At 37.6% G+C, this 15,884-nt stretch overlaps 1 protein-coding gene across 2 annotated transcripts in view; it reads right to left on the bottom strand.

Moving 5' to 3' along the window:
- Positions 1-15,376, bottom strand: part of LOC134531070 (uncharacterized) — a 300,682-nt gene extending 285,306 nt beyond the window's left edge. The window contains exon 1 of one of the 2 annotated variants that reach the window (XM_063366596.1): positions 15,050-15,376. The gene's annotated coding sequence lies outside the window, so the exon portion shown is untranslated. The remainder of the gene's footprint in view (positions 1-15,049) is intronic. The other variant, XM_063366595.1, reaches the window with a different exon arrangement.
- Positions 15,377-15,884: the final 508 nt, after the last annotated feature.

Below are 15,884 nucleotides of genomic sequence, written 5' to 3'. Positions count from 1 at the left end.
TCCCATGGTTTGTTAGATTTTTATTTCCAAAATTTGTGTTTGTTTGTGTGAAAAATAAATTTTAAACTACTACTTAACCGCTGACATTGTCTGGTGTAGATACTTTTCATGTTAGCCTAATTTATTTGATCAAGCATCGTTTGCTCTTGTGTATACTCACACTCACGCAGCGATTACTGATTACTCTTGACTCCCGACGTCATGATTCATTTCACGAACGAATCCAAGGAACGAATCAGACAGGCCGCGTGGCCGGTACTCGCCTTGTTCTTCTGACTCGTGTTCGACTCTAAGAACCCATTCTTTACATCGCGAACGAATCACATGATTTTGTTCGTTCAAAGATTCGTTCATTTTGAAAGAATCGTTCGCGAACGACACGTCACTACTGTGTAGGCTTCATAATGCCCAGACGGCACCTGGACTCGGCAGTGCAGGCACTCTCGTTCTTTCTTGTGCTCTCTCGATGCGCCAAACAGAAGCACAGAAGAAGAAAGCAACAGTTAGAGATGATGTTCACTCGCTGCACACTCCCTCCCACTTCTTGGTAGCCATAAATAATCTTCAAGGCAGTTCGCAAACACTTAGGTCTAAAACAGTCTAGTCGAGTAGTTTCGCTTGTGAACATACCAGTTCTCATATTTGAAAATGTGTCCAAAATACTTTTAGAGTCGTTTCGAATAACATAAATTGCATCAATCACTGGTGAAAAGTACTGCAGTTGTAGCACATTGAGGCCGCCTCAACTAGCTTTGACTTATAAAAGTCACGATTCCGGAAGTGCGCATTAATAAATTACTATAACAATTGCACCAATGTAAATTTTAAAATGTAATATATTTTATATAATAAAAAGTTAACTATACATATTAGACATGGTTAATACGTAAAACACAAACGATACATACACGTATTCATAAATGTACCTGGTAAATGGTGCTGGGGTCATGCGTGCTTACGGACGTCCCAACACGTTAGGCCCGTTGCACACACAGCGGATTTTTCCGAGCGGATGTTTAACCGTCGCCGCCGTTCCACTAGTAGCCCACTGTAGTACATTGGAGCTTGCACATTCGACGAAAAAAAAAACGATCGGTAAGTCTAACGTCGGCATTGTGCAGCCGCCCGGTGCCACTGGAGTTTTACCGTCGCTACGAAGTAGTGGCCTACGTGATCAAATGCACGTTTGCACACACAGCGGATTATACCGCTCTTGTTTTGGGCAGTATGATTTGAACTCTCCTGCATGCACCGTACTGTTTCTGTTTTCGCATCCCGTATCCTCTCCCCCGTGTGTTTTGTTATCATGAGTGACGAAATTGATAATGAAATCCTTATTTCATTAGTGGAAGCAAAGTCTGTGCTATGGGATAAAACTCTAGACATTTTTAAGGACCGAAACGCCACGAAAATCGCTTAGCATGCTGTGTGTGTGGAATTACGAAGTGATTTCGACCAGATGCCAGAAAATGAAAGGAACAATTTTGGTAAGTCAAGTCCATATTCCTTCTATAATTCAATTCATTAATAATTTGTGCCTTTCTATAATTGGAACGAGCAATCGCATGCAAATATAGCGCACTGATAGGCTACAAAGATGGCGTATTGTGAAGAGAATTATACTTCTTTTTTTTTTTTTAATATTTTGTTAAAAATGGTTTATGGCGTACGCTTATCAGCAAAGAACGCTACTAGACATGCATGACTAATCACCAATATGAAGGAATGTGACTCGTTGTGTGAGTTAAATAACCCTTGCCCACGACTGCGCGTAGTTTAAAACAAATCTTGCCAGGTATGCCCCCACTCAAGGTCGCGGCCAATCAGAAAACGTCCCATGTCACACGTGATCTCTCGTTATTAGTCGACTTCCCACTGTACACAGATTAACTAATAAGTACGAGTGGGCAGCATGTTATCGCCCGCCTGTTCGCACACCAGATAGGAATTAGCTTGGTTGCCTGTCAACACCAGTTGCGTCACGACCCCTCTTCACGGCCATGCCACGGGCAGCTGCCGTATCCTTAGCAAGGCAGTTAGCACGCATGGACTAATCACGAGATGGACGCGCGCGCAAGGCGTCGTCCCGACATTGAACGACTTACCGAAGTGCGTGTCTGCTTCAAATGTAATTTGAAAACAAACACAATTATATTTTCTTTAAATGATTCATACAATGGGGAATTTTGATTTAATACAATTTATCGGACATATGTCATTGCAGTTTTGAACTGTTTGTCATGGAAGAATTCATAAATGCAAAGTGAGAAATGAAAATGAAAACATAAACCCACCGAAGACGACAACAGCGACGAGCACAGTGTTTCCTATGACATAATATCTGATTATCTTCATCGTTGTGTTCGTATTTCTGCGTTGTCCAGGGATTATTGTCTGTATGCATTCACTGTTATTGTTGAAACTGTCTCGTTGTTCTTATCCTACTGTGTTAGTCTGTGGTGATATAATTTTTTTTCATTAATAAATTCCTTCCACGGAATTCCAGTGCTGTCTGATATTCAAGTTTGAATGTGTTCGTCTGTGCTGTCGTTGTGTTGCCCAAAATGTCTTATTGGTTCATCGTTGGGCTTATCTGTTTGACATCAACTGATTTAGGCTTGTTTTCGGTGGAACTTAAGAAATGCACATATATTATAGCAAATTCAATAATACAATCCAGATTTGTGATACATTATATAATTTCAAACTTATAAAAAAATTGGTTGTCTGTAAAGTCGGTTTACGGACGATAGTTTAACGTGACGTCATAACAAAACATTGATGAAATGATTGCATACTTTTATGAATAAAATTGAATCATTTTTATTTTAATAATAAAATAATAAATACTTGAAATTATACTTGTAATCAGATTTTTTAAATGCAAGAATAATTAACCTTTATTGCCGAAATTGTTGTTGTAATAAGCAATGAAAACCACACTAACTTTTCACTTTACTGTATAAACAGTCGACGAAAAAAATCACGTGTAGATGACTTGTAATTAAATTTAAAAACTGGCGTTTAGCTATAGAGTTAAAATATAATTATGAACAAGTTTTAATATAAATAACCTGTAATCAAATATCTATCATAAATTATATGAATCACCATAATTTTTTAGTCAATTATAACATAACCTATTATTACGATAGTAGCCGACAGATGCTACTTTTTTTAATAATAAAAGAATAAATAGTTGAAATTATACTAGTAATCAGATTTTTAAAATGCAAGAATAATTAACCTTTATTGACGAAATTGTTGTTGTAATAAGCAATGAAAACCACATTAACGTTTCGTTTAAATATAATCATAAACAAGTTTTCATATAAATAAAGTGTAATATAAAATATCTAACATAATCTATTATTACTGCACTCGCCGACAGATGCTACTTTTTTTTAATAATAAAAGAATAAATACTTGAAATTATACTAGTAATCAGATTTTTAAAATGCAAGAATATTTAACCTTTATTGCCGAAATTGTTGTTGGAATAAGCAATGAAAACCACATTAACTTTTCACTTCACTTTATAAACAGTCGACGAAACAGTTCACGTGTAGATGTAAGTTGTCTGTCTTTCTTCTCCTCGGACGTATAGGCCAATCGAGTGGAAGAGAGATAGATGCGGCGCAAGCGTACTATGAGCGTAACGGGACACAGCGTAACGGAACAATGTCCGTAACGGGACACTATTTCGTGCGTGCAGCCGGCGTTCATCGATTTATTAGATGTCACGTAAAAAATTTTAAAAAATTAAATAGCTCAACCAAAACTAAACTTCGATAGTGTGACATTATATAAAACATATTTCTGGTTATCTGTTCTAATTTATTTGTCATAAATAATGGGAAGCCATTTTCCATTCAATACTACCTCTCGAGACAAATATCTGAAAGTGTGACAGGGCCTTCAGTGAATGTCAACAGAAAGCTTAAGTTGTTTGAGCAGCAGTTCATGAGCAACTCAGCGATGGGAAACAGCGCCACCTACCCACTGCGTGTGGACTACACTGCAGGGTCGAGGAGCCACGGGAGATCCAGTGGCGCGTGGGAGGGGCATGAGGGGGCAACGCTCCCTCAATGACGCACAGTGCCAGCAGCAAGGAGCCGTTCACAATTCCGGACACCGACAATTTCGGCAAACAGATAAACATAATCTCTATTACTAACACATGTCCAGTTCCAATTCCGAACAGCTAAAGCATCATCTCACCGAACATCAGGAAATAAAGAAATTGGGGGGGGGAGGGGGGGGGGGGAAGCTTTGAATCCTCTCACTTTTAATTCAAGCCTACTTTGGCGTGTTTAAAATGTTTTTTTTTTTTTCATTTGTCTTTGGTTTTTTTAAAAATAATATTTAAAATCAATGTTCAATCTATTTTATTGTGTTTTTTTGTTCTTATTACTAATATTTAAAATTAACGTTCAATCAATATTTTGTCTTTGGTCTTTGTTTTTTATTACTAATATTTAAAATCAACGTAAATACGCATTGTCAAAGTTGAAATTTTAATCTAAATTTTGTACATAGGCTATGGTTCTGAGATGTTTCTTCAAGTCTCCAGTGTTTTCGTACTTTTCTTGGCTCATTCGAATTTTTTCGTCGATATTCTTGTACAACATTTTTCTTTTTTTCCCTTCTAAATTAAGCTCCATCCTCATGTACATAATGTTGGCGTTTTCCGCTTCACTTTTCAGGCAAGATATAACGTCTTGTATTTTCGGGTGGGGTTTACCAAGACACGCATTTATTTTACTGTTCCAACCCTCTACTGCATTATTGGTTCGGTGCCTTCGCTTATAACAGGTCCATAGCTGCTCAAGTATGATATCATTTTCAAGCCACTGGTCAATGAAGTAATCGAAGAACTCTTCTAGTTTTGAGTTTGAGGGTGCTTCTCCATGGATTATGAGCCACCCTTCGCATACATCTTCAGGTTTTAGGAAAGCCTGAGCTGCACACATCCGGATGCTGAGTCTCACTTCTTCGTTTTCTTTATACTCATTTGTTAAACCTACACTTTGCACCTTCCTCCACAAGCACTTTTTCATGTGGAAGAAACAACCATTGATATCAACAGAAGGAAACACTTATTTGAGTGCCGATATGGTCGCTGACTCGAAATCCACGTTTATTGTCTCAGGATTCCACTCTGGAATTCTCTCCATCATCAACCGAAATAGACGTATGTAAGTTTCTTTCTTCTTGTTGGGAAGCAAAACAAAAAGAACAGGAATTACTTTTGTTTCTTTTTCATTGCTTCCTATATCTACATGAATAGTATAGATTCGTGCGAACTGCTTGCTGCAACTCCGAAATGTACCATCCATGAAAAAGTGGCGTTGAGTTCTGAGGCACTCTCTCCCCTTGTCACCAACTAAAGCAATGATTCTGTCTTCTCTCCCGTTATCTGTTAAAAGGAAGTTACTGCTATCGCTCATCTTTAAACCATACCTTCTTCTGATAACACAACATCCTGACGTTCAGTAAGTTCGGCTAATGACCCACGTGCCTGGTATGTATGTCGGTAAAGAGTCCGCTTAACTAACGACGCATGTGGTAATTCAGTCACGAATTTGTATCCTTTATCGGGTAAAGTGCCCAATTCGTCAGAGTACACTTTTTCCACGGTAACACACACTTCTCGTAATCTTTTCTTGGCTAAAAAAAAACAAAAACAGATTTCATCACGTCAAGTTTAGCAATGTCTGGAATACATTCGTGATTTGACGCATTTAAAATTCCATATTTCTACTAACTAATCTTCCCTTTCAGTTTTTAGTCCGTTCTTGCAAGCAAAACCACATCACATCACCATCAGAATTGACAAACTTCTTTCGGTAGGCATGTTCACCATAAAGCACTGCAGGCTTCCCTTTCTCCGTTTCAATAACTTCCATCACAACGATGTGGTGCGTCAACAAAGAAAGAGCAGCATAGACTGACTGATTGATAAACAGTCTTCACGCTTGGTTTGCGGGAGGGGGTGAGTGCAGGAGGGGGAGGGGAGAGGGTTGTAGTGCGTCAAAAAACCAACAGGTGTAAATGTCCGCAATTGTCACTGACATTATACAAATGGTAAAGCTTTGCGAGTCAGTGGCCGGAATTGTCGCGAATTTTCCGATTTCCGAAACTGTCTGTGGTCGGTATTGTTACACAACCGTTCACACAGGCTGTTCGGTACCACTGGACATAAATTTAATGGTTGGCAGGGAATTCCCAAAACAAGCGATTTTTGTTAAGGTACATATGTCCCTCGCACAGTCACAGGCACGAACAGCAGTCCGTTAATTTAAACTTCGCGCGCATTGTGGCATCACCCATCTGGCTGAAAGGACGAGCGATCATAGCGCAGTGACCTTCACGTTTATAATTAGCCAAACGCACCTTTCCTGGTGTGAAACTACCAATTAAGATCTTAATATTTTACGTCTATTGTGAAAGTGTCCTTGGTAAATGCTCTCTGATCCTGTTGTCATTCCTTTCTCCTACCCATGCATCATTAACATATCGGCCACCTCTACAAATGTGTAAAGTCTGCCATGCAATAGCTGTTTGTCAAATCTGTTATTGCAGCACCGCATTCACTAGCAGTCAGCGATGCGCTTATCGGCGAAAGACAATCGTGTTTACGTACCACAACCACCAATTTAGACTTGTGGTTGGCGCACTAACTGTAAACTGCTGCGCCCGGCTCCGCGGAACACTGGGACGCCATCGCCACTGCGCCGTGATGCGCGCCTATCAGCCAGTGGAGTGTTCCCCCGAAGCCCGTCAATTTCAAATTTGCGCGCTGCTGTTCACGCCTGTAGCTTTGCAATGTTTCGTTTCCGGACATACATCACTTGACAAAAAAAAAACTTGTTCTGGCATTTACTGCCACCCATTAAATTTATGCTCCGTAATTTGCGAACATTCTGTGTGGCTATCTGATAGTGTCAGGCAAAATATGCATCTCTTTTGCGCTCAAGTACAATAAAATACATGCTAAGAGCTGTAATCGGGCTCCATATGGGCATGTTATGCATGGGCGACAGTCAGTGTAGCACATGCAGAACATAGAACTTAAATAATTTAAACACTGACGGGCCAAGAGCAGTTCAGATGGTTTTGTGTTGCCTTGCGCGAGAGAAATGTTCAGGTTACTTCAGGCACTTTGTGTTATACGGCTGGCGGAGCCCCTAGATGGCGTGTAGAAGTTCAGTAGATACTTATAAAACTTCAAAGTGTTTACAAAGGTTAACCGCAATGACAATTATTATATACGACGAACAGACTGTGCGCCAGTTCAATGCTTTGTGCGTAGGGGCGAAAAGGCGTGATGCCGTGAGACAGTGTCGCCCTTAAGTACATTTGTAGCTAAACCTTATTCGTCCCGCCACCACCTTAAAACAGTTGTCACTTGATTTTTACATTTTTCCTATCAATGAACAAATATATAGAGAAGTCAATTCTGAAAATAAAAGAAATAGTGAATGAATACCAACATAAGATGTATTCATGTATTCAAACAGTCATAAAGTGATTTTTTTCGAAACACAATGCTGATAGAAACCATGAGACTAGAGGATTCCAGAGGAATATCTTCGACCCGAGTAAAGGATATAGCCTATATTATAGAAAGGGATATTCCATGCTGAAAGCACAGTTTACAGAGCCCCAAGCGGGTGTGAACCTCAACTACACCGCCAAGCGCGCACAATTTTAATGCACAGCAGATAATTTAGTCAATATACCTAATAGATTTTCCTATAATTTCTAGCATGCATTTATTTCGCCGAATTTGATATGGTTCACAACTAAAAGATTACCTTGACGCATTGTTAAATAAAGACTAAAAAATTTATTTTAAAAATTCCTAAGTTTGAATTTACATATTTGAACATAATTAATGTTGCGCCTGTGTATAAAAAAGTACTAATGGCAATAATTTCAAATTCTAGTGTTCTTAATATATCTAGCAGTAAATTGTATTTCGCTTTGATCTAGCAATCAACTTGAACGTCAATATTAAAATAAGACTTTAAATACATAGGCCCCTACGTACAGCAGCTCAGTAAAAATAAATTTAAAAAAAAATCAGAAATTATTAAAATCCCTTTCTTAGAACGTAATACAATTTTAAATGGTCATTGGAAATAGATGAGTTAATATAAAAATACTTTAAAATAAAGTGAGCGGTTGGTTATGTTAAGTAGCTACATTTAAATTACTGTAAAATCGTTTGAACGGTTGGTTGGGAAATATCAATTTAAAAGGCATATAATCTAAGCTAACCAACCGTCCTTACTATTTTATAGTATTTTTGTGTAAGTAACTTAATCGTTTATTCAATATCAAAGTATTTTAAATGTAGCTTATTTAACCAAATGTACACTATATGTTACACTATTTTTTTAATTTAGCTACCCTAGCCAATCACTCACATTATTTCACATTATTTTTATGATGCTAGCTTAAACAACAGTTTTACCGATTTTAATTATTTTTAATTTAATTTAACCATTTGTTAATACATACGGGGTCTTCGAGTATAATCGAAAAACATGTCAGAAAGTAAAATAAAAAATTATATTTTTTGATATTAATATTAGTTTTATCAATTAATAAATTTGAAGATATTTTGAGCCTGCATTCCTGGTTAAATGTCGAACACATACAATATCTGTCTCGTATACTTTACTCTTTTCTATGCCATGACGTTTCGGATTCAAAATCTTCTCTATCCGTACATACATACAAAATGTATATTTCCTAGTTTTAGGTGGATTTCAAAGAAGTACTTCGAATTGTAGCCGTTACCATGGTGCGACTTCCGGAAAATTTTTATATGGTCATTCGTTTCATGGTCCATAGGCCCCTAAACTATCATCAACTCAAAAGTTTATAGATATATATCTCTTTTGTGGACATGATAACTGTCGCAATTTTCCACAAATCACTTCCAAACTATTACATAAAATCTAGTAGTGGAAATTCTCGGTCGAGTTCGTTAATGCGCAATATCTGACCAAAGCGGTAGAAATGGGGAAGGTGTTTTGAAAAACCTAAAAATCGCTGTAACTCCCTAATATGGAAAATGTCACACCCGTTTGAACCTATTATAACTCGTAGGAGTAATACGAAAACGTTGGTCTGAGAAAGTTTTTGATACGAGCAGCCATAACTGCAAGGGGCTGAAAATACAAACAGTTGGAGGACGAAAAAGTTATAACCCCCTTCATAGGAAAAACATCGAATTCGTGCAAATTTTGTATTAATTTTATGATTTGTTCGTAAATATTTTGTCTGAAACAATTTTTGATTAGACGAACCATTCTTGCAAAGAGTTGAAAAAATAAGGGGTAGAATTTAAAAAAATTCCATTTCCCTTAGTAAGTGCACTATCAATTCCTTTCAAATTGTATGTAAATCATATCATTTTTATAAGATGAACCATTACTGTAGGGTGTTGAAAAAATAAACAGGTAGAATTTTTAAAATATAATAATTTACGTACCATGTACACTATTAAATCCATTGTGTTTTATTATAAAACCTTAAACAATTATCTACAACTTTCCTCTGAAATAATTTTTATACGACCAACCATTACTGCGCGGGGTAGAATAAACAGGGGTTGGATAAAAAAATAATCATAACTCCCTTTGTAGGCACAATATTAAATCCGTAAAAAATTGTTTGTAAATATTATAATTTTTATCTAAAACTTTTGTCTGAAACAATTTTTGATAATACAAACCATTATTGCACTTGGCTTCGATTGAGAAAATAAATAAAATTCCCTACCCTTTACACTATCGAATCCATTATTATTTTTGTTTAACTGTGTAAATATTGACTAAAACTATTCTTGAAAGAATTTTTGTTTACTCAACCACTAATGCAAGGGGTGTAAATAACAAGGTTTGAAAGGGGAAACAAATAGTCATTCCGTTTTTAAAATATATATACTATAATATTCGTTATAACTAAATGTATTAATCTTAAACTTCATCTAAAACTTTAGCTGAAACAGTTTTTGATGAAACGGAATGATTAACGTAAAAACTTGGGTTGAAATTTAAAAAAAAATCTAACCTTCAAGTATCAATTTTGTATGAATTTATTTTAAACCATCTTTATATTTTATTAAACCTTGGTGGAAAGAATTTTTTACCCAACCACGTTATTATTAAGGGATAAAAATAGTGTTTGAAAGTCAAACAAATTAAATAATTACCTTAGTTGGCATATAATATGAAATTCGTTTTAATTCAATGCAGCGTTGTGAACCATTGAATGATAGATGCATTGAGTTAAAATATTCGTAATATTTTAACTGTATGAAAAATGGGCAAATATTTAATCTATTATTTTGTAATATTAGATAACATAAAAATGTTACGTACAATAAGTTCTTTAAATGTTCCAGAAACTTACAAAATATTTCCAGGATAAATAGGTACTTCTAAATCTACCTCCGCCTGTAGGCTGTGCCGAAAGGGATTTATTTTTTCATATGGAATGGTGCTACTCACATTTTCTCATTGCACCCCAGCCCACAACAGTATATTTAATATATCACTGTAAGTAAATAAGACTAAAATAATCATTAATAGCAGATCATTGGAAACTACTGATGTGCAGTTTTCTGTTTGCGGTCAGCATACACTAAATCAGTGCATAAAATAAATTATAATTGTTTTTGTATGTGCATATTAAAGATAAAGAAAGAAACTAAGTATAATATGTATTTATTTGCGATTAAATTCTTTGTAGTAAATTAATCCTAAATGCTAAAAACAAAACGGTGAAATTAAATGCTTAGATTTAAGTAAAAACTGTTTCTGTAAATAATAGCTGACAAAATTCAAAATATTTGAAGACGAAAACTTGGACAGATGTAAATGAGGAAAAAATCTGTTGGCATGATTCAAACTGCTGTGTTATGTGCGAATTTTGATTCGACTTTTGTCCTGGGCGTGTGCAACTGTGCTACTGCTGTTTGATAAATGCTGTTTGTGTTCATTCTCTAACGAAGCCTAAGTTTAAACGGGCCTATTTTATTTATTTATTTATTTTACTTAATAGCGAAATTAAGGCTTATAGCCTTTAAGCCTTCTCTTACACTTAACCATAGTACTACACAACCACCCAAAAACTAACCTAATCTAACAGCTTAAGAACCAAAATCCAGACATTTACACTACTAAAGAGCATTAACAAATATAGGTTAATAACATTAAAAGAACTTAAAACAGGGATACAGCAGACATACAAGTGGTTACAAACATTACGTATACACATAAGCGGAAGTGGTTGTGCAATACTGGCGACATTGAACAATGTATTTCACAACCTTACGTTTGAACTTGGAGAGTGTTTCTTAGCCCCATAACTCTGCGGGAAGCCTGCTCCAGTCGCGCGCCGATGAAACAGTGAAGAAGTCGCAATAGTGCTGCGTGTATTTAAACTGTGGGTATCACTTAACGAGACCAGACGGTTGCACAAATAATCTGGGCTAGAAGTTTTCAAAAAATTTGTAAACAAGTGTTAAGCGATTTAAAATCCGTCTTTCAAGAGTTGTAACCAACCAAGATGATCATAATACTCTGACAAATGATCAAGAGACTAAGTAAAAAATCTATCTTGAACATGTATTCTGGATCCTTTGTAACTCTGATGCCAGATTTTCTGTTAAATTATCATACACCACTTCATAATTGTCAATAATGGTCAGTACAAGACTCCACTAATCGAAGAAACGTTTTCTATCGGCGAATGCAGTGTAGTACCAAGATTGATTTATTTTTTCAAACATACCCACATGCCCAGACCATGACATAATTGCGAAAGAAAACGCCTAAATTCATGAGTTATATTTTGTATTTTATAGGAATACCCGCTAAAGTGATTTCTGGTAGTAAATGCATAATCCAGTCTACCCAACGTATGTTTTGATCCTATAAATATATATTGAGATTTATCTGGATTAACAGTCAAAAAATTCGCACATGACCATCGATGTAAAGATTCTAGATATAAATTGATGTCCTCGATAGCGACATGGAACAGGTTCACAGGGACTGGTGAGTGTGTCTGCGGGTCGCCAGGGTAGAGGCAATGTCTGCACTTGGTGAGCACTGAGGGCAGGTGACTGATGAACAAGGAGAAGGGCTGAGCCCTGCGGCACTCCAGAGTCCACTGACCGCCACGAGGACTGCCGTCTGCTGGAACGCACTGCTGGCGACCACTCTGATATGATCGCAGCCAATGCTTTGCACTTTCAGAAATATTGAAATAATACTAAATTTTATCCAAAGGAATGCTGTGTTTAACCATGTTAAATGCATTGCTGAAATCTAACAGCACTAGTAATGTTACATGCTTGTCATTCATGGCTAAATTTATATCAATTGTGATACTAACTAAGGCGCAGTGCACGTGCTGGGGCAACTACGAATACCCGATTGATAGCTATCGAGAAGAGAATCATTGGGCTATAAATTCAAGTGCCTTGGACAAAGCAGGGCGGGCGGCAACAAAAACTGGTCGAAAGCGCTACCTGAGCACCATCTAGCGTGTGTGAACCCCTATTAAAAAATTCTGTATCGGTTGCGTCCATAACACATTCCACAGCATGGACCCGAGCGAGAATTAAACACATTACTCCTGTTCTGATCTCCTAGCGACCATCTTCCCCCTCCCCTCTGACCATCCCCTTACCCCCCCCCCCCCCCTTCTTTTATCGGCACCTGAGAAAACTTACCTGACCTTCAGACTAGCTACAAGTGTTTATTTGGTGGTATATTAAGAAAAACATTAAAATTGAACTATCAAAAAGAGCAAAGTAGTTCAGGGGTACGACCCTGGATTCGCATACGGGAGGACCCAGGTTCGAGTCTCGTTCATGACATTTTTAATTTGGTTCATCGTGGTGTTCCCACCTCTCTCTTGGCAGTTACTGTAGGAATGGCTCATTGCTATTGACCACGGCCTATTTTCCATCCAGTATTATTGTGAAGTGTCATGTTTACCATCTGTGAATAAAGGCCCTTCTACAACTGCACTGTACCTTTGAATATATATACTGTATAGAAGTCGCGAGTGGATAGGATTTACTCTACGTTTTTCAGAAGCGTATGATGAGCAGATTGGGAACTTCACCGCTGCAGTGCGCTGCCGTAACGCCCTGTATCGTCTTAGTTGTTATTTACACGTTAGAGCGCAGCACTGTCGCCCGCTGTCATTCCCCGCACCGACCATCTATCATTCACTGCAGCTCAAGGTCGTTCAACGGGAGGGGGAAGGGGTGTTTGAAGAGTTCGACACTTGTCCGCTAGGGACCACCACAAGTCGATGCCCTAGAGATGGTGACGATTGCGGCGGTGAATTAACCAACTACCTCAAAACCGTATTAGAAATTTTAACCTGGGCTGGCGACTTCTATACAGTATATATATTCAAAGACTGTACTAAAACTGTGTCCGACGGACACTAATTACTGGTCCAAGTGACCCTCTGACGTCATACGTGTTGTGGGCGATGGTCCGAATCTCCCTGGTCCGAATACACTGGTCAACTTGAACCTTTTGTCCCAATCTGTGTCCTTTGGTAGCATAGAAGAATGAACACTCGTGATATTTGCTGTTTCCGGTTCCCATTTCAAAAGGTAAACAGAGAAAAAAGGTCATTTATTAGAGTTTACTTTTACCTTACCGAAGAACTAAATATTATTAACGTTCCACAAATTTCAAAACTTAACTAAATACTCAAAACTTAGCTGCATACACATTTACAAAGCATGAAAATAGTAAACAAAAACAATTGAAAAACATTTATTTTGGCGCTCTATATTTACGGCGCTCTGGTGACTACTTTAGAAATCATTAGATATGGACATCGGACATGGCAATTGTAGACTGGGCAGTTTTCCGTGCAGCAATTTGATGTCATTTTCATTTAAGATAAGTACACGGACCGCCATGGACGGGTTAGGAGGGTTGGTTTAGAAAGGGGGGGGGGGGGGCACGCGCCTCTTTCAACCCCCCCCCCCCCCCCCAGACGCTTAATAACTGATAAGGAGTTTAATAAGGTTTCGCTAAAATTACGTTCGTTACGACTCTTATGCACCCCCCCCCCCCCCCCTGTTCACCCGCCCGACAAGAAAAAAATCCTGGATCCACCCTTGCGGACCACCCACAGGTTAGGACTACTGCAGACGGGCCTCAATTCGCCAAAAGACGTTGAGCTCAAAAGCAATTAAAATAAAAGAGTTGTTTTGTGTTATTACCGGTGGTTTTTATTCCGTTTCAAAATAATTTTATCACGTGTTCACTAACAGTTTCGTGGATTATATGTTTTTATTTAATTTTAAAATATTATAAACGATTATTTATATATCAACTCTAGCATGAATTCAGATAATTTATTAATGTCGTAGGCAGTAAATAGTTTAATGGCTATAATACCTATAGCTTATGTCATAAAACTGCTTAGTTCTAGGATTTCATTAAAAAATTAACTAAAATTTAAGTTTACCAATAATCATGCAATCTTACGTTTCCTATAATAATTGTGTAAGCTATTGTTTTAACAGTGCAAGAATTTTTTTATTAACCTTCGGCATTTCGATGTTTTGGTGAACATTGGTATTTTAGGAATATTTTTTACCCTTAAACGGTCTCCTCAATGATCACATAATAATTTATAATGTCCGAGTAACTCGCACGTTATTTACAAAACATTTCAATTAAAATGATAAACGCACCCCAAACCCGGGAGTCGAGGAGAATTAAATCCCTTTGTTTTGAGATTTAGGATGAAATAAGATTACATTAATTTAACGCTATCAAAAGGTTATCATGTTGTCTGAATAAATAAATTTTTTTTCACAACATTGGTATGTAGGCCTATTTGCATTGATAATAATTAAAATGGCATAAATGTGTAACCAATGAGAACATAGTTACCCTTCCCAATCAAATCATAGATATTCCCCTGACGCATGCAGATACACAAAAACATTATAAGTAAGTTTTTTTTTATTGAGGCTTACCTTTTTATTAACGTAATAACTAGTAAAATAGTATTGTTAATGATCACTCACATGCCACGAATAGTAAAACGACACAGAATGTTTCCGGCAGCCGATATCACAGTGACGACATCGTCGCTTTGGAAACACTAATGACACGGACGGGACGGGACAAAGCCGGCGATTAGCTGCTCAGGTAAACAACTCGGTGACTAAGCCATGCTGGGTGACTCACACCAACTTCCCGGCGCGACACGCCTGACGCCTCGTGAAACACACACGCAACTCAGTCGCAGAGCGCTTCCGACCCGGAACAACTACTTCCGTCCACGTCTGGAGACGGACTACAGCGAGCAGCGAGAGTACAGAGCGCTCCCGAAGCGCCTCTCGAGGGAACTAGATCTCTGCGCCGCTGAAACTAGATCTAGGACCATAGTCGCCGCACTCCGTACACCAAACCGCTGAGTTCTCTTTATTTCCCGGATCGTTGAGTTAATAAACCGTCGAGACCACGAACACTGCATTTAACACCATGTGTATCATAACGTTACACAGAAAGCTGTTTGATAACGCCCTGCAGAAAAGAGAATAATAATAATGGGTTTAGTGTCACGTCTACTTGTGCACACATACAGTGTGCAGAGCTTCAGAAAAAATCACGCTATTCACCAACTACTCAAGATATCAGAATGAGGTCTGTTTACGAAAATCATTTAAGAATACTTTGAGGATGTATGAGTAGTTCTGTTTCCGAATTTGGTTTTTAAACCGTATTTTTAGAAGAGTAAAAATGACTAAAACGCTTGTTTTCAGAATGTAACTAGGCATGAAATATCCGGTACAGATTCATTAAAGC

The sequence above is a fragment of the Bacillus rossius genome, chromosome 3 (assembly GCF_032445375.1).
Source record: "Bacillus rossius redtenbacheri isolate Brsri chromosome 3, Brsri_v3, whole genome shotgun sequence".
In the NCBI taxonomy this organism is placed as follows: domain Eukaryota; kingdom Metazoa; phylum Arthropoda; class Insecta; order Phasmatodea; family Bacillidae; genus Bacillus; species Bacillus rossius.
This window is presented reverse-complemented; position numbering and strand designations above follow the sequence as displayed.